This window comes from Calidris pugnax, unplaced genomic scaffold (assembly GCF_001431845.1).
Source record: "Calidris pugnax isolate Ruff unplaced genomic scaffold, ASM143184v1 scaffold355, whole genome shotgun sequence".
Taxonomy (NCBI): domain Eukaryota; kingdom Metazoa; phylum Chordata; class Aves; order Charadriiformes; family Scolopacidae; genus Calidris; species Calidris pugnax.
This window is the reverse complement of record NW_015091108.1, coordinates 147,254-175,145: the sequence shown is the minus strand read 5'-3', so window position 1 is coordinate 175,145 and position 27,892 is coordinate 147,254. Positions and strand designations below refer to the sequence as shown.

Genomic DNA, 27,892 nt, shown 5'->3' with positions numbered 1-27,892 from the left:
TGGAGGTTGTCTCAGGTTTTTCCCCACTGTTTCCAAATTCCTTATTCTGCATTAATTAATGCTATTACTTTTACATCTGCTGTAAGATCCCAAGTCTGTGAAATCTGGAAAGGGGAATGGAGAAAGAAGGAAATTTTGTTTCTGTTGTAAAGTATTGCAAAGGAGTGTATTCAAAGAAGCTTTTTGTTTTGGAGTTGGAGGGAAAGACGTTGACTTCTAACAGAGGGACCAGAGGTGACCTTGAGCTGCCGGAGGTGACTCTGTGTCTCACCCAGGGTGACGGGGCTGGTCTCTGCTGGAAATGAAATGAATGGGGCTGGGTGATGAGAAGCAGATGTGCTCCTCGTGAGCGTGAGCTGGGAATCAGATAAGAAAAAGAGCTGAGTTAAAGTCCATCCAGTTCTCACACAAACAGCCTTTTTTGGCAGATTTTGGTGGAGGTCTTAACAGCGTAACACTCTGTGATCTCCAGCACTGGAGCTTCGACCAAAAATAATTCAGGATAAACTTTTATCAGCCAAGGAACAACATGTTAGACTTCTGGGATGTCATCCTGCCCCTCTGCTCTGCTCTGGTGAGACCCCACCTGGAGCACTGTGTCCCATTCTGGAGTCCTCAGCACAGAAGGACATGGAGCTGTTGGAGCGGGGCCAGAGGAGGCCATGGAGATGCTGGGAGGGCTGGAGCCCCTCTGCTGGGAGGGGGGGCTGAGAGAGTTGGGGGGTTCAGCCTGGAGAAGAGAAGGCTCCGGGGAGACCTTAGAGCCCCTTTCAGTCCCTCAAGGGGCTCCAGGAGAGATGGGGAGGGACTCTGGATCAGGGAGGGGAGCCCTAGGAGGAGGGGGAAGGGTTTGACCCTGCAAGAGGGGAGATGGAGCTGAGCTGTGGGGAAGAACTTGTTTGGTGTGAGGGTGGTGAGAGCCTGGCCCAGGTTGCCCCGAGAAGCTGTGGCTGCCCCATCCCTGGAGGGGTTCAAGGGCAGGTTGGAGGGGCCTTGGAGGGACCTGGTCTGATGGGAGGTGGCAGGGGGTGGCACTGGATGGTCTTTAAGGTCCTTTCCAACCCAAACCACTCTGTGATTCTGTGTGAACCCCTTAGAAACAAGTATTAATTCCATGTACCTGTTTGCAGAGAGGTGCGTGTGAGTTGGTTGGGTGTATCCTTGAGCAGAGTTTCATAGCACAGTTAGATCCAACTAACTCTTTAAATTCTCTATGTTAATCGCAATCTTGCTGTGCCTCTTTGGAGCAGATACCACCTGAGGTTGTCCAGCTCAGTGCCAGCTGATGGTAAAGAAAGTGGTGGAAAAGTGAGGTGCTGAGGAACCTACTTGCCCCAGATTTTTGGTGACTAAGGCTTGATTCCATCATTGGTTTCTTGCTGTGCCTCTTTGGAGCAGATACCACCTGAGGTTGTCCAGCTCAGTGCCAGCTGATGGTAAAGAAAGTGGTGGAAAAGTGAGGTGCTGAGGAACCTACTTGCCCCAGATTTTTGGTGACTAAGGCTTGATTCCATCATTGGTTTCTTTGGGTGTTCGTTCGGTGGCTTTTCTTCCCTGGGGTGCCTGTTGGTGGCCCCCTGATAATTTCCCACCCAGCAGAGGTGATTTGCCTTCGTGTCCTTTGAAGGGACCTTCCTGTGATGAAGAGAAGGGCTCAGGGAGGATTAGCTGCTCCGGCCACCCTCTGCTCAACGGGAAGGATCTGGGTCAGGAGGCCGACTCCTGCCCGTGTCCGAGAGGGATCCCATGCCTGGGACCCCGGCAGCACTGCTTTGAAGCTGTTTGCACCAGCCCAAGCAAATACATTGAAAGGAGAGAGGGTTTGTCCAAGTCTGAAGCTTTTTTTAAAAATTTTTTTAGGAAAAGAGCTCTTCTTAATGATCAACTCTTGTCCCCGTAATCGAGGGAGTTTTGTGGTGGGCCCCATCCTTCTGATCTAACCTGGCTATTTCATGAACACAACTATGGATCTGAAATTAGGTAATTGGAGGGGGAAGAATAATCCAAAATTTGTTAAAGAAGCTAAAAACAAGGTTTAAGATCAAAACAAAGAGAGAATTCCAGTCTTTATTTCACAGTTGATTCATTATTTCCTTTAAAACACAGGCTTAAGGCTTCCGGAAAACTAGAGTTAGCCTCCTGCTGCTCAGTTAAGTCAAACACAAAGTGATGCCACAGCAAAATAATGTGTAATTTTGTGTAACCATTTTTAGGAGATTCATTTAAGCTCCAGATTTAAGAAGGATATTTGCTTCCGTAGAAATCCCAGGCTAAGTTTATGTTCTGCATAATCCTGTTTAATAAAGAGCAAACCAAACCTCAGGTGCTGTGAGGGCAAACATCCCATAACGCAAGTGATGAGGTAGAGGAGTGGATTTTTGAAAAATTAATGAATAAACACACAAATTTGGCAAGTTTGTCTTCCTTTATCATGTTGAGATTTGAATCCATATCTTATATTTCAGTTTATTTGTAAGTAATTTGCTGTAGGAGCCAGGAGTGAAGGGTGTGAAAGGCTTTTCCATGTGCTGGAGGGGTGCGCTGAGCAGGGCTTGGTGACTCGTGGGGAGTCCTGTCAGGTCCCTGGTAGACTCCCATGGGATACTGTCCCAGTGTGGTGTTGCCAAAGCATCAAGCTGGTGGGATTATTTATGACAGTTCTATGGCATTGATCAGGCTTTCAAAGCAAATTTAGAATCATAGAATAGAATCATAGAACAATTTTGGTTGGAAGAGACCTTTCAGATCATCGAGTCCAACCATCAGCCCAACACTGCCAAACCCACCATTGACCCATGTCCCTCAGCACCACGTCTACCTGGCTTTTAAATCCCTCCAGGGATGGTGACTCCACCACTGCCCTGGGCAGCCTCTTCCAACACTTGGTAACTCTTTCCCTGAAGAAATTTTCCCCAATATCCCTCCTAAGCCTCCCCTGGTGCAACTTGAGGCCACTTCCTCTTGTCCCGTGGCCTGTTCCTTGGGAGAAGAGACCGACCCCCCCCTGGCTACACCCTCCTTTCAGGGAGTTGGAGAGAGCAAGAAGGTCTCCCCTCAGCCTCCTTTTCTCCAGGCTGAACACCCCCAGCTCCCTCACAAGTTCTCCAGACCTTTCTCCTTGTTCTCCAGACCCCTCACCAGCTCCGTTGCCCTTCTCTGGACCCGCTCCAGCCCCTCAATGTCTTTTTTGTGATAAGGAACTGGACACAAAACTGGACACAGCCCTTGAGGTGGGGCCTCACCAGTGGCCAGTCCAGGGGGAGATGGTCACCTCCCGAGTCCTACTCACCACGGTGTTCCTCACACAGGCCAGGGTGCTGGTGGCCTTTTTAGTTGGTCCAGACCTGTGTCCATGATGTACCTGCTCCTTGTCCGGTGCATTGCACAGGGGTGTCCCCTGGACCATCGTTCCCACGGCTGCACAGCTTTCCTTTCCTTTGGCTTCCAGGTTTGGAACACCATTCCTTGCAGTCTTTAATTGACATCCAGCCTAGGTTATTTGCATGTTTTAATTTCTGAAGAGGACTGTGGAACACTCACACTGGCCTGGGATGTTACTAGTGTCCCCATCCCCCTTGTCAAACGTCTGTGTGGGCTTGGGCGCTGGTGGAGACCAGAGGTCCAAGTATTTATACACCTATAAATCCTTCAAGGGTGGGTGTCAGGAGGATGGGGCCAGACTTTTCCAGTGGTGCCCAGGGACAGGACAAGAGGGAACGGGCACAAACTTGAATATAAGAAGTTCCACCTGAACATGAGGAGGCCGTTGTTTGCTGTCAGGGTGGCAGAGCCCTGGCAGAGGCTGCCCAGAGAGGTGGTGGAGTCTCCTTCTCTGGAGACATTCCAACCCCCCTGGACACGTTTCTGTGGGACCTGCTGTGGCTGGGGGTTGGACTGGGTGATCTCCAGAGGTCCCTTCCAACCCCATAACATTCTGTGTGTGTCGATGGCTCTGGCCGAGGTCCCTTCCAACCCCATATCCTTCTGTGTGTGTCGATGGCTCTGGCCATAGTTGGAATAGTGTGTGCTTGTACGTGTGGGGAGATGGAAGCTGCCAGCGGTTGAAGCACCACAGCTATTGCAAAATAACCTCTTTTCTCCACAAGAAACTCACAGGGACGTCTCAGTGATGGGCACACACTCACCCTGCTGATGGGGCTCTTTACATTAATTATTTCCTTGAGTTTTGTGTTGCCTTCGCTGCCTTCTCCTCCCCCTCACTGCGCTTTTTGACATCCATCGTGATACATCGTCACTTGTGGGCACCACGATTGACACCACGAGTTTTCAGGGTTGTCTTAGGAGCCGTGTAGGAGACTTTGATTTTCTTGGGGCTGGGATGTGGAAAGTTTTCTGCTGCTCTCCATAACGCTGGCTTGGGTTCAGCCACCACAGGCTGCGCACGCACCTGGCAGTCCGGATGGGCCAAAAGAGAGGAGATGATTCCCCTCCTGGGGAAGGGAAGGATCCAGTTGGGGACAAGGGGATGAGGTTCTTTGCCCTGACCCTCCCTTTCCTCTGCTGAGCTTGAGGGTGCTGTAAATCTTCCTGCGGGGCAGGAGCCTGGACCCTTTCCCAGGGTGGAGGAGCCACAGGTGGTGCTTCCTCTGCGGCTCCAGCATTTCGTGTCGCGGGACGGCGGCGTCGGTACCAGGACCCCAATAAAATCACCTGAAAAAAGCATTTAGTCATGAACTCTGCAACTTCTGCTGTCTCGGAGCTTGGTGCTAACCCTCCCTTAAAGAGCCAAGAATTTCCTTCTGCCTTTCTATGCTGATTTTGGGTGAAAATACACACACAAACCTACATGCAGCCACAACAGCCCCTTCCAGGCATTGCCTGGGCTGGGATTTTAGGCGTCTGTAACAAAACGTTTGCTTCTCAGCAAACAAAGCACAGGTCTGAGGAAAGGTCGGTGAGAAGTGAGTGCTGGATTTCTATACTCTGAGCTTTAACCAAATTTGCAAAAACATCCCTGTGTTGAATTCCTGGTGGGTGTCACCCAGTGGTTGTGTGATATTTTTTTTTCCCCCTTTGATTCTCCTTTTTTTAGTGTAGTGACTGCATAAAGTCTATTTAAAACACTTCTGTCATGGAGATAGTGCAGTGGAGCAAGTATATGTGCCGTGAATATATTTTACAACGTTTTGCTTAATGTGTTTTGATTAGTATTTTTTTATAGAAGCTGAGAGAGGAGATAAGTGTATGCAAGAATTGCTTTGGTATTTAATTCTTTGCTCATGCCAAGCCCTTCAGATAACGGGGCCTCTGTGCAGTCTTAGTTTTTCTTTTTGGAGGGGAGTATGCAGATTTTCCCCTTATTTTGATTTTTTTTTTGGAGTCACTGATAACGTATGTCCCTTTGCAAAGCCACAATATTGTGTGATATGGCTTGTAGTAGGAGGATCAGAAGATCCCAGGCCTGAAGTCAGAGAAATATCGCAACGCCAGACCACAGCAGTAAAGCCCATCCAGTTCCCAGACATTTTCACCAGTGACTCCAGTTGCTGCTCTTTTTGACCTTTCTTCATTTTCCTCAATCATATAAATAGCTAACATAATAGTACAACGTTTCACTTAGATAAATATATGTATTATTTTACACATATATATATGTAAAAATGCTGCTAGCTGCTTTTTAAAAAATAAGATTACAGTATCTCTACGGCTTGGATTACTAATACTATGTCTTACTAACAGTTTATCTCCACACAGGTAACACAAGTAGCAAGACAACCGGGTCCTCCTGCCCCATCCCCTTACACTGCACATGAAATAAATAAGGGACACCCAAACCTTGCTGCGACGCCGCCGGGACATGCGTCGTCCCCTGGGCTCTCACAGGTAAGAGCTGCCCTTGGAGCAGAGCAGGTCCACCTCCCTCTTTGCCTCTTGCTCCATCCTCAGCTTTGCTGCCCAAAAATTTGAGGTAGCTCTTTCCTCTGTCGCCAGGGCATAAAATTGATTAATGAATAATCTCTTTATGCGGCTTGAACCTCGCGGTGACTTACAGGTAGCGCTCGGGTTAATCAGGCACCAGTTCATTGTTGATTCTGTAACAAGAAATAAAAGGAACTTGAGAAATGATAGGAAATACTGATGAGGAATGCACTTTGCTGTTGGGTTTAGGCTGCTGATCATTGTTGATTCTGTAACAAGAAATAAAAGCAACTTGAGAAATGATAGGAAATACTCATTGATGAGGAATGAGCTTTGCTGTTGGGTTTAGGCTGCTTTGGGGCATTTTAACTGCCATAAAAGTGCCCCATGTCCTCTCCTGGGGCTTTTCCATTTCAGATGTTTTGTACAGGGCACTGCAACTCTGTAATTCCCAAAGAAGTGGGACAGTAAAATGAATTACAGAAATGAATGCTAATAAAAGAAATGAGACAAAGGGCTGATTATGAAAAAAGTAAGGAAGAAGAGATAAAAAGGAGTTATAATAAGAATGGAGAAATAGCATTTAGTAAGATATGTGGAATAAATTGGTCTTTTTGTAGTCTTTATTAGATGAATATTCTACAAGGTTGACGTGAGTGGAGGAGCTTATCTTAAAAAAGGAAGGGGTGAAAGAGGATAAAAAGAGGTAATGGGGTGCAGAGAGAGAGGAGATAAAAGATACGGGACTTCGGAAAGCGGGATATATAAAAGCATTGAGTTAAGATAGAGGAAAGGCTTAGGTTTTGTTTGCTCTTTTTTCATTTCTACTTGTTGGAATAAGTGGGATGGAGCAGGAAGGTGCAGACAGGTTGGAATAAATGGGATGGAGCAGGGAGGTGCAGTCAGGTTGGAATAAAAGGGATAGAATAAGAAGGTGCAGTCAGGTTGGAATAAGTGGGATGGAGCAGGAAGGTGCAGACAGGTTGGAATAAATGGGATAGAATAGGAAGGTGCAGTCAGGTTGGAATAAATAGGATGGAGCAGGCAGGAGCAGTCAGGTTGGAATAAATGGGATGCAGCAGGCAGGAGCAGGCAGGTTGGAATAAATGGGATGGAGCAGGCAGGAGCAGTCAGGTGGGCTGCTCAGGAATGGGGATTCATTCTGAGCAAGGTGTGAGGTGGGGCTGGGCTGGGGAGGGCTGTGACCAGTGGCCAGGGGATGGTGAGAGCCACGAGCCCATCACGGTGCTGGGAGGAGACAGGTTTTCTCATCCTCCTGCCGACCTCTTTAGTTCAGGTGAAATATTAAACTGCAGCTGACCTTTTAGAGCAGGAGATGTGTGAAAACAAATCAGGTCATCTAAGGAACACGTCACCTGAGTATTACTCATTGTGGATAAAACTTGGTGGGAAAACTGGAAACCTGTGGTTGTGTGTCAAAATCTGTGACCGCTCATCCTTTACGGAGTGGGAAATTAGGGGATGAGGCACCTTTTCTGGATCCCAAGAAGCTCGTGGGCATCCAGCAGGGATCTGGGAGCTGTTTCTGGCACTCTGGCCGTGTGGCTGTTGGGAAGAAAGTCTCTGGTTCGAGGACAGAGCCTCACGGAGCAGAGGGAGAGCGGGGCAGGGTCGCAGAGCAAACCCTTCAGATGTCGTCTGGCTTGTGTCACGCAGCAAGAAATTCCTTCCTGGTAAAGCTCGTCAACAGAGGGGAGCTAATCATGTGGCAGATAAGAGGGGGAGAAAGGGAACATTCTAGGCAGCCTCTTTAAAAAAAAAAATCTAATCAAGAGGTTTGGTTGGTTTTTTTTTTCTTCCCTTAATATTTTCCTGTTGAGTCAGTGCATACGTAGGGGCGGGCGCTGTGCCAGATCCCTCCAGCCAGCCGGGAAAACGCTCCTTTCCTGTCCTGCTGCCTCTTATCGCCTTGGAAATGGGCAGCAGATTGTGTCACCCCGGGGCTGCTGGAGGAGAGGTTTGACCTTACGTCCTCCCTGTCACCCGAGGGTCCTCCAGGGCTCCGGCAGCGTATTTCTCCTCTGGCTGCAGGGCTGGCCCTCGGGTGCTTGGGGAGAGACAGAAAAAGCAAGATCCAAGGCTTTAAGCCAGGGAATTGGCGGTCGTTGCGCTCTCTGGGACCGTGGAGGAGGGAGGTGTGGGGACATATCCCCGAGGGACTCCTGCGGAGCTGGGGTTTGGTAGCAAAGAAGCAAAAATAGTGATTTCTGTTCATTCTGTTCAGCGTCTGCTGTTTCTCAGGTGGTTCCACTGCTGTGTTGAGCCTCTCGTTTGCAGCTGGAGGGGATGGGGAAGAGTTAAACTGGAAGAGCCTGCACCTGGGACACTTCCCCAGTAGGGCTTGAAGGCTCTTGACACACAGTTCCCCTTGTCCCCAGGGGAAGTTTTCCATCCCCCTTTAAGGTGATTTTACTTTATCAATTTCAGGTGATTTTTTAAGACTGCAATTCTGACTGTTGTTACTTATATCTCACCTCAGCCCCTGTCAGGGGTTGAGTTTCAGTATTATATTGTGGTAAGAAATTCCCCAGCTGGATGAAAGTGTTCCCTTTTCGTTGCTCCCGTCGTTTCCCTCCCGTGGGTCTCAGGGAATGCCCCCTGTGCTGGTGTTAAGAAATGAGGTGAGTGGAAATTTCCTATTTCTAGGCGGCTTGTAGTTCTGTGAACTTCCATCATGGCTTCATTTATTTGTTTTCTTTTAGGTAAACAAGCAAAATCCTTTAAACCTGTCATCACTTCCAAATTTTTCCATGCTCTGGTTGTTCTTTTTGTCCGATTCTTGGACCCCTTACATCCTGCTGTTTCCCTTTCGTGATAAGGGGACCTGAGCTGACGTGGTGTTCTGAGGATTGGTTTATTCCTGATTTCTTTAACAGCAATGTAACACTCCACAAACTGCTCTGGAACCTTAAAAATCACAGCGAGCTGGGGGTTGAACAGTGAAAAAGGGTGGTCTCTGCATTTCCAGTCATGGCAAACGTGGTGCTGTGCGTTTGTACACGGACGTGTGTGTTCTTCATTTAACAGAGTAATTAAAAAGGTGAGGAAGTGACCACTTCATTTGAATTAGAATCTGATTAAGGGATCATTGATTTCTCCCCCGGAGCTGTGACTTAATGAACGCTCATGGAACTGGGCCCATCCGAGGTAGGGGCTGCTGCTTGGACAGAAGTGAATGAAAATATTTACGTATGTTTTTGGGCTTCAGATACTGCTTGGGTCTAAAAAGAATTTTGCCAGATAGAATGTGTGTTACTCGCTTGTGTGGTCACAAATCACCCAGAGTGGTAGCTGTCAGCCCCTTGCTTTTATCTAGTGGACATCTCAGCAACCCTGCTCCTGGGACACAGCCTCTCGTACCCCTTTCTTCAGGTGGGACCTTGCAGCAGCGAAGAGTTGCGGTTCCCCAAGTGGTCTCCTCACCCTCCTGCTGCTCTAAAGCTGCCTGTTCCAGTAAGTCAGGGTGGTGGGAGATGAGGTAATGTGTTAAAACAGAAGGAACTGCTGTATCTCACCAAAAGCTCTGGGCTCTGGAGGACTTGGAGGTCTGCAGACTCCTGGATGAGAAGGTGACAGCACCATGGTCTGTGAGAGAGACTTCAGGAGCCCCAGAGCAGGAGATGTAGGGGTTATTTAGTGTCTCTTGTGGGAATACAAGTCAGGTGTGAACCTATGTTGTACCTTTGTAGCCGGCTTTCCTTTAACTTTATTTAAATAACCAGAAACAGATGGTGGTGTGGGGCTGTGGGTTGGTGTCTTTTTCACTTATTCTTCTACCTTTTCCATTGGACTCGGCCAAAACAAGAGAGGCGCTCGCTGTTCCGCTTCCTCCGGAGTCTTTCATAACGACCAGCCTCTGGCACTTTGCTGCCCTTCCCAATTAGTTCCTGCAGCCAAATGAGGAGGGTTTGGCAGCGCTGAGAAACGGTCCCACCCCCCCTCCTTGTCCCCGCAGCAAGAGACGCCGTTTCTGCTGCCCAAATTCCAGGGCCTTGAAATCATCCTGCTGCTCTGGGGAATGTGTGGAGCTCCCCGGCGCTGGGGAATGCGCAGCACATGTTGCTGCAGTGATGTTACAGCCAGATGTGGCCCCACGTACATCAAATTTCTGATTTCTGTTGGTGAATTACTGATTTCTTGGGGTCCCTCGCACCAGCTGGGAGAGGAAGGGCATCTCCTCTGCCTCCCCTCTTGCCTGGCAGGCTCCAGGAGGGGCTGGCTCCAGAGTATTTGCTTTCTCAGCCTGCAGAGGAGAGAAGAAGTCAGAGCAGAGGAGCTTCTCCTTGGGCCTGGCCACCGGAGGAGGTTACCCTGGGATCAGTAGCCGTGGATTCGCAGCGTGGCTGGTGCCGTGGGGTGGCCGCTCGCCCGAGCTCCCCGTCCTGCGGTGGGTGTGAGCGGTGCAGGCAGAGCGTTCGCACGGGCTGGTAACACAAAGCAGCTGAAATGCTGTAAATCTGCCCCCACTCCAGCATTCCCTCAGGGTAATTTATGGTGGAGCCGTGCTTGAGGATGGAACGAGGAGAAAGCGGAGCTCGGGAGGAGGCAGTGGCAAAGTGCTTCCCTCTGGCCAACAAGTGATCAGAGAGGAGGAGGAGGAGGCTCCTCTGGTTGTACCACGCAGGCTGCGAAGCTCAGGGTGTTGGGAGAAGACCATTTCATCCCTCCTGGTGACCCGGGAGCGTTCTGAAGGATCCCGAGGAACAAGTGTGGTGGGATCTGGCCCAGGAGATGAAGCAACACAAAAAGGGGAACGGTTTGGGAAAGACTCTTGGAAAAGACTCTTGGCTTTCTCCTGCAGGCTGGGATGTGTGTGCTGAGGGGTTCACTGACCCACCATGCAAACAGCCAGGAATTTCCCCTGCCATCAAGGAAAGATTTAGCTCTTGTTAAGAATGTGCTGTGCACCCAGCAGGTCCCCGCTCCCTGCCCACGGCTGCCTCTTGGGGTGAAACGATGGAGTATCCGGTTAGTGGAGGACCCTGTGGCACCCATTGAAGCTGTACTTATTGACAGCTGTGTTTAATAATCCCTTATCCGTTTCCAACAATGTCAAGATAATGCCTGCAGAAAACAAAAGTGCCCGAGAGCAGAGTTCTCCGGATCGTGGTGTGCGGAGACCTTGACTTTGAGGTGGCTGATGGAAACCCCAAACGCATCCTACCAGCTGGAACTTGTTACCGTCTGGTTCCTTGCCCCGAGTGAAAAGAGTTTTGTGGTCTCATTCTGGTCCTCAGAAATGTCACCAGCACTAAATTGGGGTTTGTAATGGCAGCGAGACATTCCTTGGTACCTCTAGGTCTGGGAACGCGAGGCGGGACGCGTGTCTGTGTGCCAGCTGTGGCGTGTCTGCAGGCAGCCCCCAGCCCCTCTTTTATTACCTTGGATCCTCTCTACGGGAGCCAGAATCCTGTTAGAACCGTGAAGTTTATTCAACACTTCCCTCCCATCCTTCGTAGCCCAGTTTAGATTTTAGATGCTTTTAATAAAGTGAGGTTTATTGTCGAAGTGGAGTGGAAGGAGGGATGGGATTTCATCAGAACCTCACCCATTTTTGCCCTGGGACGTTGTGGGTATCGCGGTGGCCGATCCCTCCTGGTGGTTTGGGGTGTGTGAACTGCACCTTACACTCTTCTTCCCTGTTACACGAGTCCACGTACACTTTGCTATGTGTAAAGTCAGGTGATAAACCTGGGCTCCCTAATTTTGTCATCCCATTTGTACAGACACCCCATCCATCCTTCCCTGTGCTGGGAGAGCATCTCAGGGGGACACCTTGGTCAGAGGCGGTTCTCTGGGCCTTTCCCTACAAGGAACCTCCTTGATTTACATGAAGTGCCGTTACAGCGGGTTTCAGGCCGATTAAAATCCCACAGTAGAGTCCTGTCACTTGTAGAGCAGGTACAGTTGTTGATTGGGATGTTAATTAGCAAGTGTCTTTGCAGCCTCAATGATGTGGACACAGAATGAAAGATTAAACTCTTCTTCTGTAAGTGAATAAATCCAGCCAAGGGAGACGTTTGTGTGTGCTTGCTGCCCCTCTTCCAGTTGATTTCAGTGTCTTTACTCTTCTATCCACACGAGATAATGAGGATAAAGAAATTTTAAGCCACAGAGTCTCGATGGTGCTTCACAGAATCACAGAATCTTCTAGGTTGGAAGGGACCTTAAAGATCATCTTGTCCAACCGTCAACCTCACTGACAAAAATAGACACCCACACAACAAACAAGGAGCATCATCACTAAACCAGACCTCCCAGCACTACATCAACCCCTCTTTTGAACACCTCCAGGGATGGTGCCTCAACCACCTCCCTGGGCAGCCCATTCCAATGGCTGAGAACCCTTTCCGTGAAAACATTTTTCCCAATATCCAGCCTGAACCTCCCCTGGTGCAACTTGAGGCCGTTTCCTCTCGTCCTGTCGCCTGTGACTTGAGAGAAGAGACCGACCCCCACCTCTCTACACCCTCCTTTCAGGGAGTTGGAGAGAGCAAGAAGGTCTCCCCTCAGCCTCCTCTTCTCCAGGCTGAACAACCCCAGTTCCCTCAGCCTCTCCTCATAAGACTTATTCTCCAGACCCCTCACCAGCTTTGTCGCCCTTCTCTGGACCCGCTCCAGCACCTCGATGTCTTTTTTATGGTAGGGGGCCCAAAACTGGACACAGTACTCGAGGTGGGGCCTCACCAGTGCCCAGTACAGGGGGACAATCACCTCTCGGGCCCTTGCTTCTTGGGCAAGAAACCTGCCTTCTGGAGACGAGCGTTAATGTCTTTTTCCGAGCGGTTAAAAGTTTGACTTCTCCTACTTCTCACTTCTTTTCTCATGCCCTTCTCTACACCCGGGTCAGGCCTCTTCACACCAGGTATTTTTGATGCAGCTGGGAGATTCTGAGCCTGCCAGAGCCTGTGGCTGCAGGGGGGGGTCTGAAAATGTGAGTTATTGAGTAGCTGATAAATCCAGGAGGAGCATAATCTTCTTTTGGCCTTTGGGTTAAGGAGCCGCTGGAAGCGCCGCCCAACTCCCTGCTTGGTAATGGGATTAGTGGGGGTTTGATTGGGTTAATAACGCTGGGAATGAGAAGACTCAACCATTCTGTGATTCTGTCATTCTATGAATATTTGCTTATTTAATTAGTTTTGATTCGTTGCTGGGCTTTTCACCTCCTCGGTCTAAATCTGGGCAAAACATAGAGCATGTCCGGGGCTCAGCACCAGCTCTGGGTGCCTTTTGGGGTTTGAGCTGGTTTTGTGTAGGGATGCTCCCCTCTGTGGGTGTCCTGGAATGGGGGGGGAGCAGCTGGGAGTTAGAGCTGCAGGACAGGAGAGCTGGGATGTTGTGGAAGATGTAGCAGGGCTTTTAATGCCAATTAACGCTATTAACTTTAATAATTATTTAACCTTGGAAAACAGCTAACATTAAAAAGGCATGATAGAGGTGGGATGAGTGAATTAGTTTTAAGATTTACCAACATAAGAAGGACTGGAAACAGCCTTTTTTATTTTTTTAAACAAGGAAAGAAAGGAAAATCCGTGCAATTTTACCCCATCCCATGTGCAAAGGAGGGATTGCAGCAGAGATGCTGAGTGTAATTAAGCTGAGGTCTGCAGACCCCCCCCACCCCCTCAGTGCTCCTACTGCATTTTGCAGTGGAATATTGCTTCGAGAGGTGTAGTTGATACTTCTCCAGGTGCTCTCCTGTGCCCAGGGAGGGAAGTTGATGTGGTTTTTCTGGTGCTCGTCCTTCCAGGAGGACCCTTCCCTGGCCCGGAGTCTCCCCTGGCCCGTCCACCCTGCTCTAAAGGGAGTTATTGGGAATAAAAAAGCTCTCTCAGTAGGTGTCTTGGCCACAAAACAGCATCCTGGATCCATGACCTCGTGCAAGACATTTCCTTCTGGCTTGTGCTACTATTGTGGATCAAAAGCAGTTTTAAAATTGCCAGTAATGGGTTTTTGGTTTTTTTTTTGGGTGTTGTTAAAATAGCATTTTTCAGTAGAAAATCAAACTCCTCTCTAGCTGTTTTAAAATTCTCCAGATCCCTTTCTTCAGGACTTTTCTGTGCACGTTCTCTGTTCTCACGGTCCCATGGACTGGGCTTTATTTTGATGCTTTTCAGACTTCACCACTTGTTGAACCACATTTTTGTCCATAATATAAGACAATAAAATAAGATGAGGCAACTTGCCATTTTCTTATGTTTAATAATTTCTATTCTGGTATTCCTTCTGGAATAATACCTTCTGTTCCATGCAATTTAATGGCTGTTTCCGTGCACGCTCCAGAAAATACGTAGTTTTTAAAACAAACACAATGTGTTACAGAAGGCAACATGTCCCAATAAACACCAAAGTCAGCAGGAAAGTCAGGGATTTACATGGTCTGCATTTTATAAATATATAGGGCATAAAAAATCCCTGCAACTGGGTAAAACTGGGGAGAAGGAGCACGTAAAGTGCTGGAGTCCACCATTACGGAGCAGTAATTCCACTTCTGGCCCCTTGTAGCCTGGAAGGGCTGTGTCCGTGGTCTCCACAGACCCCTCCTCGTGGTGCTGTTAAAAACCAGTAATTCATTTAGTTGCTTTAAACTGTCTGAATTTGCACAAAGTTACACCCAGGGACGTTTCTTCACTGTAATGCAGTAAAACTTGAATATTTTATCTGTTTGCTGCCATAGACTCCTAAAGTGGTTGAGGTTGAAAGAGACCTGGAGACCATGTCATCCAAGGACCTGCTCACAGCAGGGTCAGCCAGAACAGGTTACTCTGGAGCATGTCCACATGGCTTTTGAGTATCTCCAACTATGGAAACATCCATGGTCCGGACCTGCTCACAGCAGGGTCAGCCAGAACAGGTTACTCTGGAGCTGCCATAGACTCCTAAAGTGGTTGAGGTTGGAAGAGACCTGGAGACCATCTCGTCCAAGTACCTGCTCACAGCAGGGTCAGCCAGAACAGGTTACTCTGGAGCATGTCCACATGGCTTTTGAGTATCTCCAATAATGGAAACATCCATGGTCTCTTCTCCCAAGGAACAGGTGATGGGACAAGAGGAAACGGCCTCAGGTTGTGCCAGGGGAGGTTTAGGAGGGATATTGGGGAAAATTTCTTCATGGAAATAGTTACCAGGTGTTGGAAGAGGCTGCCCAGGGCAGTGGTGGAGTCACCATCCCTGGAGGGATTTAAAAGCCGGGCAGACGTGGTGCTGAGGGACACGGGTCAGTGGTGGGTTTGGCAGGGCTGGGTTGATGGTTGGACTCGATGATCTGAAAGGTCTCTTCCAACCAAAATGGTTCCATGATTCCATCCTTAGGGATAGACAGAAGGTGACAAATTTTTGGAGCTTTTTCTGGGTCTTGGAGGAGAGTAGGAGGAAAAGCTTAAGCTTGGTGCTGCTCTTCTGGCAGTAGTGTGGACTAGGGCTCTTGACTGAGTGTGGGTTGTGTTCCTCAGCACAGGTGTTCATCCCCAAAGCTCAAGTTAAATCAGGAAAAAAATTGCATTGGGCGAATGAGGGGAGTTTGTAAACTCTAAGGTGTCTCTGCTGAGAGTCACAGCTCTGCTCCCAGCAGTGGAGATGTTGGAATTTCTCCCCCATCACGTGGAGACACACACATGATCTGTGGTTTTGAGTACCTTTATTACAGAAAACAAATTCACTTAATTATGTATTGGTGGTTACTGGAGCACCCCAGGCTGCAGTCAAGGCAGGGACCATCATCTCAGTCTCCGTAAGAAGCCCAGTAAATCCGTACCTATTTACAGATGTTATGAAATTATAATCTACTGGGGCTTTATCCTTGTCCTCGTGCCTTCGTTAGCGACGGTCCTGAACCCAGGCCGATTCTGGGTTGATGAATTTAATAAATGAGTGTCTCTGGGAGGGGGACATCCACCAGTAGGACAATCTGGCCACCCCCATGTCTCAAAATGACACTCGTTTAAATATTTCACTCTGCCTCTTCAGCTCTGAAACTGGCCATGGGTTTATCAGCTTCAGCGCCTTATCTTTTTATTAAAAAAAGCAGAAAGATTGTTCTTCCCCCCCTCCCCCCAAGTGTGTGTTAGATTTACCTTTGCACGGGTTGGGGGTCGATGCCTCCAGCGGTGTGGCCGCTGATAAAATAATTGTAATTAAGGTGTTAAATGCAGGGTGAGGCTCAGCTCTGGGGAGATGGCGTGTCCGAGGGACACCTTCTGTCCTGCTTTTCCCCATCACCCTCCTCCGTCGTGACATCCCTGCCAGGACCATAACCTCAGCACCTTGGGAGGAAGGAAGGGACAGTGTCTCTGGTGTCTGCATCGTCCCCTCACAAACTCCCAGTGTCCGGGGGAGAGGAAACAGCGTTTCCTTCCCCGCCTCCCTCGGTGGGAATCCCATTAATTCTGGTAAATTTGGGGAAAACACCCCTAGTTCTGCGAATTACCTGGGAATGTTTCCCCGCTCGGCCTGGCTGCCTTCACCCGCTCCGGTGCCCGACCCTAAATCACACCAAGCCATAAAAAAAGGTCGTTAAGAGTTTAGCCGGGCGGGTAATGACACGGCTGATGTGCCCCGAGACAAACTGCTGCAGGAACGGAGGGAACAAGGCTTGAGCCACAAAGCTTGTAGGAGAAGGAGATCCTCCTGGATCTTGGGGTGTTTTCATCCTTTGTAAGGCCGGGTTTAATATTTAGCAGTTAATTCTCCAAGGCTGGGCTTGTGGAAGAAGGGAGGCGTAGGAACCGCTGGTGAGGAGGAGGAAGAGGAGGAGGAGGAGTGAGGATGCTGCCGGCAGCGCAGGCACTTCTCCGCTTGTTCCTCTTCTCTGCAATTTGGGGAATCCCTAAAATCCACACCAGCTTTTTAGGGTGAGGCACCCCAAACTAACCGAGTATCTGGCATTTTGAGGAAAAAAGGCTTTTGAAAACAAGCCCAGGCATTTAAATAAACGCCCCAACAGTCACGGTTCCTGTTTACTCTTTGCTTCCACCCAAATCCAAACCTTGAAGCTTCCCCATAAATCCCAACGCAGACTTTGTACCAGTATCACCACTGGTCCCAGCCCTTCGTCAGGAGCAGGGTGTTTGCACTGGGATTGTGTTAGATGTCATTTTAAAGTGGAATCCATTAATCTGCAGAACCTGTAGAGCCTCACAGAAGAGCTGTGGCGCTCGCATCATTGATTTTAACGGGGCTTTGAGGATTCCCAGTAACAGGTACCAATAAATGCAGAAAACCAGAGCGTTTTCAAGTCACTGGTGCATCTTACAGGGGGAGCAGCACCAGCTTGGAGAGAGACAGCGGGGTAGGACCACCGCCTGTTTTTATTTTATAGAGCTGCTGTGGTGAGGACAGGCTGATTTCAGTGACGCTGGATAATTTGCAAACGAGCTGCTTAAAAAACTTGAAATTTTTGATGCAATGTGTACCAAAAAAATGGCATATTTAAGCATGTAGCTGAGACCTTAGGTTTAATCTGGTAGTGGGTTTGCTGATACGTGTTTGAAATATCATTATAAATAATGAACGTCAAACTATGAACATTTAGAGGGAAAATGTCCTTATTTATTAGTTTAATCATTTTTGTGCTATTTTTAAAGCTGGGACAGTTTGCAGGAGTAGTGTGGGAATATGATTTTATGCATTATTTGAGCGGGCGCTGTGCAGAAAAGCCTGAAATGAATAAACTTAATAATTCAGGCTTCTCCGTCATTGTTTGTAATATTTGCAGATGAGCTGGTTCTGTGTATCACACACAGATATTACAGATTTTTTCCGACCATACCCAAATTATTGACATTACACAACTCATTGCAGAGAGCAGCTTCGGGGGCTGCTGTGCCCCTGTTCTGCTGAGTGCAGGGCACACCGGGGGAGGAGAGAAAAAAAGAAGATAGATTTGAATTATCTAGTTACCAAACCAGCAATAAAAATCAAGTTCAGAAGCAACACAGGAGCTGAGTAACGTCGTGGTTGTGTTTGGTGCAGGAACCAGGGATGGTTGTGGCCCAGGTTTCCAGGTGACACTGGTCCAGGGGGTGCCTTTTGGTGTGTTGGAACTTTTCGCTCCTGGGCATTTCTGTCAGCTATTTTGGTGCTTATTTCTCATGTCCTCGTGGCCAAGAAGCCAATGGCATCCTGGGGGCCATGAGGAAGAGTGTGAGCAGCAGGTGGAGGGAGGTCATCCTGCCCCTCTGCTCTGCCCTGGGGAAGCCCCATCTGGAGCACTGGGACCAGTTCTGGGCTCCCCAGTTCCAGGAAAGGGAACTGCTGGAGAGGGGACAGCAGAGGGTACAGAGATGCTGAGGGGCCTGGAGCATCTCTGTGCTGAGGAAAGGCTGAGGGACTTGGGTCTGTTCAGTCTGGAGAAGAGAAGGCTGAGGGGGGATCTGATCAACACCTCTAAATCCTTCCAGGGGGGGTGTCAGGAGGATGGGGCCAGGCTTTTTCCAGTGGTGCCCAGGGACAGGACAAGAGGGAACGGGCACAAACTTGAACATGGGAAGTTCCACCTCAACATGAGGAGGAACTTGTTTGTTGTGAGGGTGGCAGAGCCCTGGCAGAGGCTGCCCAGAGAGGTGGTGGAGTCTCCATCTCTGGAGACATTCCAACCCCCCCTGGACACGTTCCTGTGGGACCTGCTCTGGGTGGCCCTGCTGTGGCAGGGGGTTGGACTGGGTGATCTCCAGAGGTCCCTTCCAGCCCCATACAATTCTTTAGTTCCCCGCAGGACTTTGTTGCTTGGATGTGTGGCCGTTGGGAAGGCAGCTGAAATGATGTAGGTGTTGGGATTTTGTCAGGTGTTTGTGACCGAGGTGGGTGTCTCTGGTGTGATAATGTAACCCTGAGCGCAGCTGAGGCTGGAGGGGCAGAGGGAAGGTCTCCTGGGGCTGCTTCGGTTTCTCCTGGTGTTGGTTTGTGAGTGCAGGGGGATTAAAAGATCTATTTCTTTGCTGTCTGAACTCTTCCCATGGGGTTCTAACTCCACGGTGGAGTGAATCCTGGCCATCCCCAGCGATGGCACCGCTGGGAGCTCAGTAACTTAGTTAAAAAGTATTCTATTTTGTCCGTTGCCAACATACTCATTTTAGGGTAAAAGCTGCTTCACCTCCAGTTCGGTTGCCTCTGCTGAGGTGCTGCAGCCCCGGGGGAGGACACTGAGGACAGTAAGAGCAGGAACCTCTTCACCCCGATCATTTGATGCTGCCGGTGGTTGTAACTCAGCACCTGGGTGGAAAACTGAGCCTTTTATTTGCGGTGTGTCTCATAGGGTGGTGGTGTAGGAGATCCTGGGCTGTTCTGGGATGCTCTTGGCTGTAGCCATTATTTCTGCCTTGCAATATTACTGTTTTTCATATCGGATATAAAAAAAAAATAGAATGTCTCTGTAACGTTCAATTTCTGGAAGTTGTAAACCTTGGGGTGGTGCAGGGACTCGGTGTCAGGGGCTGTTCTGGGATGCTCTTGGCTGTAGCCGTTATCTCTGCCTTGCAATAGTACTGTTTTTCATATCAGATAAAAAAAAAAAAAAAAATAGAATCTCTCTGTAACGTTCAATTTTTGGAAGTTGTAAACCTTGGGGTGGTGCAGGGACTCGGTGTCAGGCTGCGGGAGGGCAGAGCAAGCCCAACTCAGATCAGCGATGATCCAGAATCCAAAGTTGTGTCCTTGCTGGCACCAGGTGGGAGCTGAGGGACGGTTTATGCAGCTTTGGGGCATTTCTTACCCGCGTCTGACGCCGAGCTCCTGCCATCCAGGGCAGTGACCCCAGGGAACACCTTCTCAGAGCAGCCCCAAGGGTCACTGCGTCACCCCAGCCTGTCCCACCATCCCTCCTGGGGATCTCCTCCAGGAAAATAGTGCAGCAGCAGGAGGAAAACTGAGTCTGGTTAAAAATGGGGATAAAAACACCCCATCATCTGAGTCTGGCTGTTAAAAATGGGGATAAAAACACCCGTGCAATGATCTTGTCAGTGACTCTTGTGCTCTCTCCTGTCCCTTGCTCCAGCTGCATTTTGTGTCAGGGAGCTTGTATAAATAAGAATTTATAAATTTAGGGCCAGGACCCCTTATAGAGCACACTGAGAGTTACTCTAAGTGCCCACCTCTGTGGCTTTAATCAATATTTAGCATTTAACTGGGTCAGTGAATGTCTTGGTAAGAGACCACTGTTGTGCAGAAATACATTTACATCCAGAGAAACATGTGTCGCTTTGTTTGGGGGCCTTTCAGGGACAGGGATGGATCTTGCAACAATTTTATCCTCAATTTACAACCTATGGAGGATTTTGATATTGTCTCAAAGTGATTAAAAATCTTTTTGTAAGTCCATGCAGTGAGCCTTTCAGAAAGGTTTTACCTGGGTTCTCTCCGTTAGTGGGTGCAGTGATTTTAATGCTCAAATGAGATAGAAACCAATGAGATAAGGTACCAGGTTCTTTTACTCACGTGTGAGCGTTGCCTTCTGTTGTGGCCGCGCAGGAATGTCTTGGTAAGAGACCACTGTTGTGCAGAAATACATTTACATCCAGAGAAACATGTGTCGCTTTGTTTGGGGGCCTTTCAGGGACAGGGATGGATCTTGCAACAATTTTATCCTCAATTTACAACCTATGGAGGATTTTGATATTGTCCCAAAGTGATTAAAAATCTTTTTCTAAGTCCATGCAGTGAGCCTTTCAGAAAGGTTTTACCTGGGTTCTCTCCGTTAGTGGGTGCAGTGATTTTAATGCTCAAATGAGATAGAAACCAATGAGATAAGGTACCAGGTTCTTTTACTCACGTGTGAGCGTTGCCTTCTGTTGTGGCCGCGCAGGAAAAACCACCTCTGGGGTTTCTTGGGGGCAGGCAAGTGCTGCCTGTGCCCCCAGCATTTGATACCATATCGGTATCAAATCAGAATCCCATAAAAACCACCTCTGGGGTTTCTTGGGGGCAGCCAAGCACTGCCCGTGCCCCCAGTATGCTCCGTATCGGTATCAAATCAAAATCCAGAATCCCATGGGGTGGGAAGGGACCTCTGGAGATCACCCAGTCCAACCCAGAGCAGGTCCCACAGGAACGTGTCCAGGGGGGGTTGGAATGTCTCCAGAGAAGGAGACTCCACCACCTCTCTGGGCAGCCTCTGCCAGGGCTCTGCCATCCTCAGAGAGAAGAAGTTCCTCCTCATGTTGAGGTGGAACTTCTTATGGTCAAGTTTGTGCCCGTTCCCTCTTGTCCTGTCCCTGGGCACCACTGGAAAAAGCCTGGCCCCATCCTCCTGACACCCACCCTGGAAGGATTTAGAGGTGTTGATCAGATCCCCCCTCAGCCTTCTCTTCTCCAGACTGAACAGCCCCAAGTCCCTCAGCCTTTCCTCAGCACAGAGATGCTCCAGGCCCCTCATCTCTGCAGCCTCTGTGTTCCTCCTGGAGCGATGAACACTTTCTGATGGCGTTGGGCAGAGTTCCAGCTCAGCACTGGTGTTACTGGGAGTTAACTGGAAGCAGGAAGGTTTTTCTCACCCAAGGTCAGGGCGATAGCAATGGAAGTGGAGGGCGAGCTCCTGAGTCACCGTCATGTGCTGGAGCTGCAGGACCGTTCCTCCTCCTCCTCCTCCTCTTCCTCCTCACGTGTAACATCAGAAAACACACACCCGGCCAAAATTCTGCCCCGAGTTGAGAAAGGATCCAAGAAACGGCGATGGAGCTTAACCCCTTCCCACGCCAGACCCAAGTTTAGCCCAGACACCTTTCTCCCTGCAGATTTAAGAGTTTTATTCCCCAAAACCCCCCAAATTCTGGGGCGGGAGGCAGAGCTGCGTGACTCAGCTCTTTGGGAGCCCGGTGTGTACTCTGCCTGTTTATTCCCAGCACAGTCAGTACCAGGGACTCATGTTACGCAGCAGCCTCAGTGTTTAGTAACCAGCTGGGGAACTGAGCTAAGAATAACTTTTTTTTCATTTCTTTTGTTGGGAGTGAGGATTTTCTTTCTTTTTTTTTTTTTTTTGTTTGGTTGTTTTGCTCCACAATCAGCAGCCCAAGGTGGAAAATTTTGTTTGGAGTGAGGTTTTTTTTTTTTTTTTTTTTTTTTTTGTTTGGTTGTTTTGCTCCACAATCAGCAGCCCAAGGTGGAAACTGCAGAGAAAAGGGAGAGAAAGGGCTTTCCCCGGCGAGTTGTAGGAACACACACAGACACACACAGGACTGTTATTGCTTTCCCCCCATGGATGGCCACGTCGGAAAGAGAAAAACACTTTAAGGGCAGGGAATTGCTCTGCCTGGAAAGCGGAGCCGCTCGGCAGCCGTCCCTTCTGCTCCAGCCCCGGGGGCTGGGATTGTTTGAGCTCCAGGGATTTCCGTGCCAGCGGTCAGATGCTTCTGAACCACAATTTTTATACAGAGCGATGCTCGTTTCCCTGCTTTCCCCCCCGAGGCAGTTGATTGAGGGAACTTTCACAGCGTTTCCTCTCGGATCTCGGCGCTGGCTCCCCCTCACCCGCGGCGTTTCAGCCACGGTCCATAAAAGCCACATATTTCCAGCGTGACTGCATGTGATGGGAATGACTTTGTGTACCTATTTAGATGCTTGGCACCGAAAAAAAAAGTCCTTTTGACAGATGAATATGTGCAGTGCTTTTAGTCATCTGACTTGTCTGAAAAGCAGTAGAGTGCTGTGATTTATTCTGGTGGTTGTTTGGGTCGGGTTTTTTTTAGGCTACCACGTACTTACATGTGAACTTAGTACCTGCAGAAATTTATAAAACACTTTATTTCCCCCTCTCTTTTTTTTTTTTTCCCTGCTGTGGTTTTCAGCACAAATCCTGGTTAAGGCACATCTCTGTCTGGTTTGAAGGATGCCTCAGAGGGGCTGACTTGGTGGAGAGCAGCTCTTGTTTTTTTTTTTTTTTTTTTTCCCCTGCTGTGGTTTTCAAAACAAATCCTGGTTAAGGCACGTCTCCATCTGGTTTGAAGGATGCCTCAGAGAGGCTGACCTGCTGGAGAGCAGCTCTCAGGAGAAAGAGCTGGGAGTCCTGGTGGCCAACAGGATGCCCAGGAGCCAGCAATGGGCCCTGGTGGCCAAGAAGGCCAATGGCATCCTGGGGGGCATGAGGAAGAGTGTGAGCAGCAGGTGGAGGGAGGTCATCCTGCCCCTCTGCTCTGCCCTGGGGAGGCCCCAGCTGGAGCACTGGGACCAGTTCTGGGCTGCCCAGTTCCAGAAGGACAGGGAACTGCTGGAGAGGGGACAGCAAAGGGCTATGAAAATGATCAAGGGCCTGGAGCATCTCTGTGCTGAGGAAAGGCTGAGGGACTGAGGAACAGGCTGCCCAGGGAGGTGGTGGAGTCCCCATCCCTGGCTGTGTTTAAGGGCCGTTTAGATGCAGTGCTGAGGGACATGGTGTAGGGGAGGACTTTGTAGAGCAGGGGAGATGGTTGGACTCGATGATCCCAAGGGTCTCTTCCAACCTAGACCATTCTATGATTCTATGACTTGGGTCTGTTCGGTCTGGAGAAGAGAAGGCTGAGGGGGGATCTGATCAACACCTCTAAATCCTTCCAGGGTGGGTGTCAGGAGGATGGGGCCAGGCTTTTTCCAGTGGTGCCCAGTGACAGGACAAGAGGGAACGGGCACAAACTTGAGTATAAGAAGTTCCACCTCACCATGAGGAGGAAGTTCTTTGCTGTGAGGGTGGCAGAGCCCTGGCAGAGGCTGCCCAGAGAGGTGGTGGAGTCTCCTTCTCTGGAGATATTCAAACCCCCCTGGACACGTTCCTGTGGGACCTGCTCTGGGTGGCCCTGCCGTGGCCGGGGGTTGGACTGGGTGATCTCCAGAGGTCCCTTCCAAACCCATGTCATTCTGTGATGCTGTGAATCTATGCTGAGCAGAAGGATTTCTTTGTCACAGGTGTGAAACGTGTTTAGGTGGTATTTGGTGTCTTCAGTGGGATTTGTACCGCACTCGTTCCTCAAGGCTGCAGTTGGGAGTCCCTCACCAGGAGAGGGTCGTCTGAGTTGGAAACAGCCCCGACTCTCCAAAATGACCTTGTTTCAATGGCAGCTTACTAGCAAGAACCCCTGGGTGGCTGCTATTTAAGCTTTCATTTGCTTTTTTCTTAACTTCTAACTTAATGCTATACTTATTCTAATAGGCTTTAAAAACTAAAGCAAATTTAACACTAGATTGTGTTGTCTTGCGTGTGCGTGTCAGCCCAGCCGGTGTCAGCAATGACATCTGTTGCAGTGAGATGACTCTCTTTGGCACTGTATTCAAAAATGCCTCTTTTACAGTCTTTCTGCTAAAACTCGTACTTTTTTAGGCTTAGCAATAGTTGCCCTTCCTTTCTTTCCAATTCCCTTCTGCTTGGTGGATCTTGGTCCTTGTGGCCAAGAGGCCAATGGGATCCTGGGCTGCGTAGGGCAGAGTGTGGCCAGGAGGTGGAGGGAGGTCATTCTCCCCCTCTGCTCTGCACTGGGGAGGCCACAACTGGAATCCTGCCTCCAGTGCTGGGCTGCACAGTTCCAGAGAGACAGGGAACTGCTGGAGAGAGTCCAGCGTAGGGCAACAGAGATGATGGAGGGATTGGAGCATCTCCCTGATGAGGAAAGGCTGAGAGAGCTGGGGCTCTTGAGCCTGGAGAAGAGAAGGCTGAGGGGAGACCTTATCAATGCTGACAAGTGTCTAAAGGGTGGGTTGAGGGAGGATGGAGCCGGACTCTTTCCAGTGGTTCCCAGTGACAGGACAAGGGGCAACGGGCACAAGCTGGACCATGGGAAGTTCCACTGAAATCTGAGGAAGAACTTGTTTGGGGTGAGGGTGGCAGAGCCCTGGCAGAGGCTGCCCAGGGAGGGTGTGGAGTCCCCTTCTCTGGAGATCTTCAAGCCCCAATGGATGCTCCTGAGTGCTGTGCTCTGGGCAGCCCTGCTTTGGCAGGGGGTTGGACTGGATGATCCCTAGAGGTCCCTTCCAGCTCTGACAATTCCCTGATTCCATGAAAAGGAAACTGTGGCTGTTCTGGAGGTGGGTAAGGACTTTGGGGGTAGGGTGGAGGTTCTGTTTGACTTCACAACAGAACGAAGCCAAAGCCTGAAGAAAACAAATTTTCCTGAACCTGAAGAAGGGCGAGAACAGCAAATCTTTTCCTCTCTTCTCACTGAGATGCTGTGGGAGCAGCGGTTGGAACCATCTGGGGTGAGGTTTCTTGCCCTGAAATTCAGAGTTAAGGCAGGAGGAGCTGGTGGTCAACTGGGCCATGGACATGTGGGTCTTCATAGCCTTTCCCAACGCAGTCAACACCCCTGCACCCTCGCTGATGCCTGGAGGGGCATGAAGAGCAGCAGTGGGACCCTTGGCATGGTGCTTGGATCCTCCAAGAGGAGAAACCTTTACCTCGCCTTGGACAGATCTCCCAGAAAATCAGCAGCAAGATACTACAAAGGCAGGAGAACTTCTCTAGGTTGGGGATGAGAAGACACCAGAGCTTCCCCGCGTCTTGTTAGCACTTGATTAGCTTGATAGCATCTCTGCACCGCGCTGCGATGGCTCCTTGGGGCGAGATGTGGTACGTAGTGTTTGTTGGAGAGCAGTGCCACGAGCAGCTCCAGCACAGTCACACTTGTCAAATAAAAGGGGAAAATATTTGGTGCTGCTTCTGACATCTCAAAAAAAAAAAATAAAAGAAGAGAAGACTTCTTGAAATTAGTTGTTAATGTGAATTAGAGGTTTTGCTGGCGGTAAGAAGGGAGGGAAGTGCTGGCTGGAGAGAGGATTAGACCAGATGAGCTCCTGGAGGGGGGGCAGCAGAAAACCTGCCCTGCTTTACCTGCTGGAGGCTGCTGCTTCCGTAGCAGGAGCTCATTAGTGCATTTAATTGCTCTTGAACCAGATTCTCTGCCGCTGTATTGATATAAACTACTACAGAACAACACTCTATGGCTAAATGTTCTACCGAGTGTGCTGGGGTGTCCTCAGTCACAGCAAAGATCTAGTGATGCACTTGGAGGTGTACGTTTTTAGCATCTCTTTGACCCAAAAAGCAGTATGAAAATTGGGCAGAAAATAACAGAATGTTCTGCTTTGCGATCTTGTGTAGTAGGAACGATGTCCTTGAGTGTCTGGGTATTTAAGTTTTGCTCTTTAATGATCAGTCTGAGCGTGGTCCCAAAGCTGGGGTTGGTGTTTGGGATGGGGCTGTGTCCCTTCACCCCCCACCACCACCTTTGCCTTTGGGTTGTGCTTCCTGAGAGTGGAAAATTCTTTGGTCGAATTGTCTCTGAACTGTATTTTCATTTACCTTGTGTTGTATTTTGAGCAGCGGGAGATTAAGCAGGGATTTGAGGTTTGGGGATGAAAAAGAAGAAAAAAGGAATAATGCAAAGCCCCCAGCTCCTTTCAGGCACCAGATGTACTGGGTGCTCTTCCAAAATACAACTTATTCTTGCTCCAAACCCTCCTACCTTTGCTCATTGCAAGGGCAGAAGATGCTGAGCTGGGACAGGGCTGTGGCTGCTGCAGGACTCGGCCTGGGAGGTGACAACTAAGTACGTGCTTTACACAATGCCCAGTTCATTTTGTAAGAAAAACTCTTCTTAAATTTCTGTCTTTTCTTTAAAAGCCTACATCCTTCATCTTGTAGGGACTGGTTGGCTCAGGGCTGAGTTTCTTTCTAGAAACAACACATTTTGTGGTATATCTGCCCCACTCCTTGAGCTATTTCCCTGAAACAGAGCTCCAGGCTTTGTCCTGGATCCACCTCCCTTGACAGCTAAAGTTTTACAAGTTCCTTTATTCTTTCTTTAATACAAACAGGCTTGGCCCACCAACTAGAACTTAGATTTATTGTTTGAAATCTTAATTATTCAAATCAAATATAGCACAGTTCAAATCAAAGATACCCTGAACCGTGCCTGAGGGCTGGGGCCGAGAAATGTGTTCTCTCAACACCATGTTACAGACGGAGGTGGTTCCCCTCGTTCCTTAGATCTGCTCTGGAGTTTTGGGTCACAGAATGCTATGGGGTGGGAAGGGACCTCTGGAGATCACCCAGTCCAACCCCCGGCCACAGCAGGGCCACCCAGAGCAGGTCCCACAGGAACGTGTCCAGGGGGGTTGGAATGTCTCCAGAGAAGGAGACTCCACCACCTCTCTGGGCAGCCTCTGCCAGGGCTTTGCCACCTTCAAAGAGGTTCCTCCTCATGTTGAGGTGGAACTTCCCATGTTCAAGTTTGTGCCCGTTTCCTCTTGTCCTGTCCCTGGGCACCACTGGAAAAAGCCTGGCCCCATCCTCCTGACACCCACCCTGGAAGGATTTAGAGGTGTTGATCAGATCCCTCCTCGTTCTGCTCTTCTCCAGACTGAACAGACCCAAGTCCCTCAGCCTTTCCTCAGCAGAGAGATGCTCCAGGCCCTTGATCATTTTCATAGCCCTCTGCTGTCCCCTCTCCAGCAGTTCCCTGTCCTTCTGGAACTGGGCAGCCCAGAACTGGTCCCAGTGCTCCCAGTCATGAAATTCAAAGACAAGAAGGGGTTCTTCAGCCAGGCTGGTGGTGTGAATATATCGTAGTTCTGTGTACAGGGAGGAATTGCAATGTTTTTACGCGTATCCTCTCCCATAATCCAGAAACTGACCCCAAGGACCTTCTCCCACAGGAGACCCAAGACCTGAGGAGCTCCTTTATTCCTCAAATAAATCTGATGTTGTGTAACCAGGGGGTTAGGAGGGGTGGTGGTTGCTGTTAGGAATGCCAGTATCCATTAGGAATGCCAGTATCCATTAGGAATGCCAATATTGGCACCACAAGGGGTAGATGATGAAGGGGGAAGAGCTTGAGGAGCTGGAGAAGCTTCTTGCGATGGAGTGGTACCGGAGCTGCAGGGCAGCACGTGGAGTTTGGGCTGATTCCTCTTGGAGGTGAGGGTGGTCGGTGGTTTTTGTGCCATTACAATAATAAGCTATTTTAAAAAGGTAAGTTGTTTTTCTGAAAAAAAAAAAAAAAAAAAAAAGGAAAAAGGGGCTCTAAAAAGTTTTTTTGAA

General features: G+C 49.3%; 1 protein-coding gene across 1 annotated transcript in view; it reads left to right on the top strand.

Annotated features, from left to right (window-relative positions):
- Positions 1 to 5,721: 5,721 nt before the first annotated feature.
- EIF4G3 (eukaryotic translation initiation factor 4 gamma, 3) overlaps positions 5,722 to 27,892 on the top strand; it is a 118,047-nt gene continuing 95,876 nt past the window's right edge. The window contains 1 exon segment of the mRNA XM_014958028.1: positions 5,722 to 5,844. The gene's annotated coding sequence lies outside the window, so the exon portion shown is untranslated.